Source organism: Gavialis gangeticus, unplaced genomic scaffold (assembly GCF_001723915.1).
Source record: "Gavialis gangeticus isolate Ggan-Ray unplaced genomic scaffold, GavGan_comp1, whole genome shotgun sequence".
Taxonomy (NCBI): Eukaryota; Metazoa; Chordata; order Crocodylia; family Gavialidae; genus Gavialis; species Gavialis gangeticus.
In genome coordinates this window covers 7456016-7462108 of record NW_017728993.1, presented here as the reverse complement: position 1 = coordinate 7462108, position 6093 = coordinate 7456016, and the positions used below count along the sequence as shown (strand labels likewise).

The window sequence follows — 6093 nt, the reverse complement described above, 5'->3', positions numbered from 1 at the left end:
ATGAAAAGGAAGCAAATGCAAAAAAAAAAAAAAAAAAAAAAAGGATTTGCTGGGTCTTGTGGACCACAAATTGACTATCAGTCACTAATGTGCTGGTGTTGCAAAATAAAAAGTAAATATTCTGAGATGTACTGGTAGGACTATCATATATGTAACATGGGAGTGAAATACCTGTTCTATTTGGCCCTGGTGACGTCTTAGCTAAAGTACTGTGTGTAGCTTTGGTACCACACTTCAAAGATGTAGATAAGTTAGAGCCAGGTGAGAACAAAAATAATAAGAGGTAAGACAGTGTGACCTATAAGGAAAGGATGAAAGAGACAGTGTTGTTCTGTCAAGAAAAGGGAAGACTGAGGGGCTACATAATAAGAGTCTTCAAGTATTTCAAAAGTTGTTATTAAAAAGACAGTGATTTACTGTCCTCCATGTCCACCAAGGATAAGATAAAAAAGAACTGGCTTAACTTTCAGGAAGGGAGACTTAGGGTTAGACAGTATAAAAATATTGTAAGTATGAAGACAGATAAGTACTGGAGCAGATTATCTAAAATGCATATGAAAGTTAATATCTTGGAGGATTTATAAGAGGTTAGAAAAAACGTTGTCACTGATGGAATGTTTACTTGTTTCTCCCTCAAAGCAAGAGGCCTACCTGAACTATTGTGGTCACCTCCAGCCCTACTTTTCTATTATTCTATGATTATACAAAAAAAAAATCTCCAGAATAAAGCATTTTATTACAGCAATGTCCAATCCTGCAAAGACTGACCCAGGTGCAAAATGTTACTCGCAGGAATAAGTACAATGGTTAAACTTACACATACAAGTCTTAACTGGAGTGGGCCCAGAATGTAGATCCATCGAAAATTGAACATTTTATAAAATAAGACATTAAAATTTTTATGCTTATACAAAAATCTTAACAGTCCTCGTGATCAAGCCTTGTGAATACAACAGGCTTCAAATAATCAGAAATAGTAACATAGTTTATTAATCTTTATCTATAAGACATAGGCCTTTATATTTGTGTCTTTAAGCAAGAAAATGCATACATTTTCTGAACTATTAAGTAATAATAGTGCACTAAGTTCTGAAGACATGACTTTTATTCAACCATTACAACAAAGCTACATAGTTTGAGACATTTATTTTACCATGGCACATTAAACTGTAATTACTTCAATTCAAACACTCTAGCAGCCCATTAAAAAGCCAATGAGAGGCTGTTTTAGGGAAGGCAATCATATGCAGGATTAATTGTCAAGAACACTGAGATGTACTAAAAACAGAGTCTACCTTCTAATTGGAAGGATGCTATTACTGACCTCAGTAATTTAACAGCTCTCAAATGGTGAGTAGTTTGATTTAGTTATGTGACATATGGTTTTGTTAAGAAAACAGATTCACAACTCTTAATGGTAATAACATAACCTGGGAATTCATTTTTCTAACAGAATAAAGAAGTTTTTTCAGTATTTTTAGCAGAGCTACCAACTTTCTCCTGATTGAAGAAATGCATTTGCTATTTGTCAAATATATGATTTGTCTATGACTCCAGAAAAGAGTAGTTATAATCAATATTTTCATTTAATATATGGTAAAGGTAAGTCTTCTGCCTGGTAAAATGCCCTCATGCATGGTAAAATTTGAAGAAATTGAGACTTTTCACTGGTAGATTATTTTCTCTCTCCTGAGGATTTTATAAAATGTTGGATCCATCTCTTACTGCAACTAGCTTTATAATACCTATAAAGACCATGGGCTAACGTGTTGCCAGAAGAGCCTTTCTAAAAGTATTTTTCTATTTTCTTTTCTTGTAAAAGCTACTATAATATGAAAAATAATTTGTAAAGCTTCAAACATAATAGAATGTGTATATAAATTCTGTATTAATCAACCGGTGGTAGGGAAAAAACTGATATTAAAATGTTTCCATGTGATATCTGGGGAACACTACTTTCAAATTAAATTCTAAGAGGGGTATGTGTTAAGCAACCTCTTGCACAGGAATATTTAAGAGTATATTTGCTACAGAAATTCTCAGTGTAAAGTCTAATTAGTTTGTTTCCATGTCTTGTTCTAATAAGCAGACATTGCAAATATTGTCTAACAAGTGATATGTACAGGCAATTGTAACATTCTTGTAATAGAAGTATTTAGATTGGAAAAGAGCACTAACTTGTTTCTACTTGTCCCTCAGACTTTTGATTTCCAAGCATAATTTGATGAAAGAGAAATAACTAAATTACCTGATAATTCTACATTAAGTTTAAGGGACCTAAACCTGTTAGCCCTTCTTGTTTGTTTTTTGGATCAAAACATTCAAGAGAAGAACAAGTTCTGTGCTTTTTTTTCTTGAGGTTCTTAAAAATAATTTAAATCCATTTGAGAGTAATTGCAGGAGTAAATAAGGCCACAGATGTTTAAGAATTTTAACTTGGCAGAATTTGGTCATGTTTTTCTTCCATAGTTGATGATCCAGTCTTTTGTTTTATAATGAATTGTTACTGAGAAAGACTTGCACATTAGGGCTGTACGAAGCTTTGGTCCATGATTCGATTTGGTGGAGATCTGGCCCAATTCGGTGGCCGAATCTCCAAAGCTGAATCAAATCAGAAGACCCTTTAATTTCTCTGAATCGATTTGGAGAGGTATCCAGAAGTACTTCTGGTCCACTTCTGGGTTTGCCACTGAACACGCGGGGGGGCCCCCCCATGCTCCTGTGGAATGCTCCATCTGTCCCAGCATTGCAGTGTTCACGAGCCACGCCTGGTACCTCGAGGTATGTAGGAAAAACATTTAAAGCTATGTCTGTGGCCAAATGGCTGATTCTCTCAATCGGCATCGAATCTTCAGATTTGGATTCAGCCAAATCAAATCAGGGACAGTGATCTGAATCAATTAATCGAATCACTGTCCCCAATTTGGGCTGAATCTGAATCGAATACAGCCCGTTTCGCACACCCCTATTGCATATGCACTTCAACTCAAAAGAGTCCTTTTAATGCTAACACTTTCCAGGCTTAATTTTCTAATGCCGTATAGGAGCATCTCCACATCACTGTTTGGCAATGTTGCTACAGCGCTGTGCTTTAATACTTCCTTTTGACAGTATGGGCAGTTACTGCGCCACATGTGCAGCGCACAGGTAAATTTTACTGCTATGTCACCATGATCACGTGTAGACACGTGCGATTGCTACAGTGACATAGCAAGTTGTTACACTGCCATAGGGCAATGTGCAAATGCACCCTATGTGTTTATACAGTCATTTAAATGTGTTCCCTTTGTAAAGTGTTACCAAACTGAATTGACCCCTCATTTTATACTGATGGCAGTGATGAACAATTAAGTTTTTATGGGCATAAATGGCTATACAAGTATAAGAATGAAAGTGGTAACTTTTCCACAATAAGAAGCGAGTTATTTGAACTAATAATTGCCTAGACTGGAGAATTCATAAGAAGCAAAATAACTTTTATAAGTGAATCTCAGAAATACCCTTCTGCCCAAAATCTAACAGCTAGATTGATGCTATTTATAACTTTCATCATGTCATGTATAAATTCTCCATGCTAATAGCCACAAGAATTGTGACATCATTTTTTTATTGTGCTATTTGTATTTTGTCACAAGAGGTTGCTATCTATGTCTGGGAAGCTTATCCAATTTGATTTTCCAGTTATCTATTTTGGATGTTTCTCATGAGAAATAAGATCTGAAAAAGAAAAACCGAGCTTGATCCATCACGCCTCTTCCCTCATGTCTTTCATTTTCATTATCCTAAATCTACTTTAGCATACTCACCATACTCTTAATTCTTCTCCCCCACCCATTAAACCTAAGAATCTACCTTAGGAAATTTGAGAAAAAGCTTCCTGTTGCTGCTACCACTGAGAGAAGTGAACTGATATTATCTAAACACTAAGAGCTGTCATTAGTTAGCAAGTTAAATTAAAGTGGCAAATGTGCTAGAGCTGCTAAAATATCAGTGACTACATTTCTACTAGACATCTGTTCATCTAAAGTGGCGCAAGTAGGAATTCCCTAGTGTAATGGAAACCCAGGTATCTCTTGTATATATTTATACCTGTCTTTAGGTTTCTGTATTGAGCAGTAACTGATGCAGTATTTATAACTATTTACATGAAACTTCTTGTGGCTTCCCCCCTTTCTTATATTATATTTTACACATTATGAAACTGTCCAGAGCTTGAAAGCCTCCCTGATGTGACAAACTTCTCTCTTCCAAGTTTCTTCTATTGCTTTCTGCTGCCACCTTAATAGTATACTTCCCATCCTTGAACCCTGTTTTAGCTGTTGTCACCTTTATGCTACTCCTTTTCCACAACATCCTTCAGATGTAGGAAATAATATTCCTGATAGGAGAAAAGTCTTATAAATGCCTTATTCAACAACAACACCGGCCCTTTTAAGAAATCCTGCATGCACATGATTTACTCTATTCAAAGGGAGCATCTGGTTTTCAGTATAAAACCATCCTTTTTACCCAGGATTTCATTTGAGCTCCTATATATGGAGAGGCTAAGGCTCAGATCCCTAGGAGGTTTTTAACTACATAGCTCCTTTTTAGATACCTCATTTTCATATATTTTCAAAGGATGTTAGGCACTTCACTGTCTTTGATTTGGCCCTAAGTATATGAAGATTTAGTAGCTCAGATGGGACTAAAAATCCAAGATCCCTTTAGTTCCACCTTCCCATCAAAAGACAGGGCTTCCTACAGACAGAAACCAGTCACTGGAATTTTAAATCTTGGTAGGCAAAGGCAGCAACTTACATAACTAGGAGTCTTCCTTCCCAAAGACGGTTTTTTTTTTTTTTTTGGTCGTAACATTGTTGTGACTACTCAGCCGGGTGACTTTTTCTGATAACTTTCCATGTTGATGTTTTATCTTTATCAGAGATCTATCTGAATTTGGTACCTATCTTTCAAAAGGACCTCATGTCCTTCCTACTTCCTAGTAATTCCAGAATAAAAATCCTTACTAGCAGTAATGAACCAGAAATATGAACTTTCATTTCTACCCAGGAGAACTTTGACCATCTTTTCTCCAATGCCTGATGAAGAATAGTATTGGTGCCCAAAAGCTTTGCAATTAAAGAATTTTTTTTTGCAAAAATCGTGTTGGTCTAATAACAGATACCATCTCTACCACGAGTCCTGATTGCTTTTTCCTCTGACCAATACGGCTGCAACCCGGATCCCTGACTAGCACAATGGCATTCATTAGACAGGACTGCTCAGTTCCCCAAAAAAGGAGGCGGCGCAGGTGGAGGCAGGTTCCTCGGCAGGATCTTGCGGCGGTCATGCAGCTCTAATAACTTTTCATGTTCATATCTTATTTTTTATCAGAGACCTAGCTGAATTTGGCACCTATCTTTCAAAAGGACCTCATTTCCTTCCTACTTCCTAGTAATTCCAGAATAAAAATCCTTACTAGCATTAATGAACCAGAAATACAGACTTTCATTTCTACCCAGGAGAACTTTGACCATTTTTTCTCCGATGCCTGATGAAGGGTGTTGGTGCCCGAAAGCTTTGCAAATCAAGAATTTTTTTTGTTGCAAAAAAGTCTTGTTGGTCTAATAAAAAATAATCTCTACTACGTCTATGGTCGCTCTGATGAGTCCTGATAGCTGTATTGGTCTAGAGGGAAAGGCAACAACCCGGATCCCTGACTAGCAGGAAAACAGACATGGTTCTTTGGGTGAATTGGACATCTTTTATTAGACCAACTGAAATAGTTGGAAAAGAATTTTTTAGCAAGTTTTCGGGTTTAAAACCCCTTGATCAGGCTGAGCACTTCCTGGATGAAATGAAGAGTAAATACCTGACTTAGGATGGCAGTCATTACACAGAACTGCTCAGCTCCCCCACACAAGAGATAACAGACTCATGTGGGAAGTTAAAACACGGGCGGAAAATGTAAAGTCTTTCCTCAAGATGTACCTGGTGCAACAGGTCCGTTGAAAGCCCGGCTGGATTTGGTAACTGGAGCTGCCGGTCAAAGGGGGCGGTCGCGGTTTGCTCTGGGTCTGGTTTCCGTCGCCAGAGGAGCGTCCTGCCGCG

The 6093-nt window shown here is 37.2% G+C and overlaps 1 long non-coding RNA gene across 1 annotated transcript in view; it reads right to left on the bottom strand.

The window, feature by feature from the left end:
* Positions 1-6076, bottom strand: part of LOC109305438 — a 7754-nt gene extending 1678 nt beyond the window's left edge. The window contains exon 1 of the long non-coding RNA XR_002099628.1: positions 5974-6076. This is a non-coding gene — a long non-coding RNA (uncharacterized LOC109305438). The remainder of the gene's footprint in view (positions 1-5973) is intronic.
* Between the last annotated feature and the right edge of the window lie 17 nt (positions 6077-6093).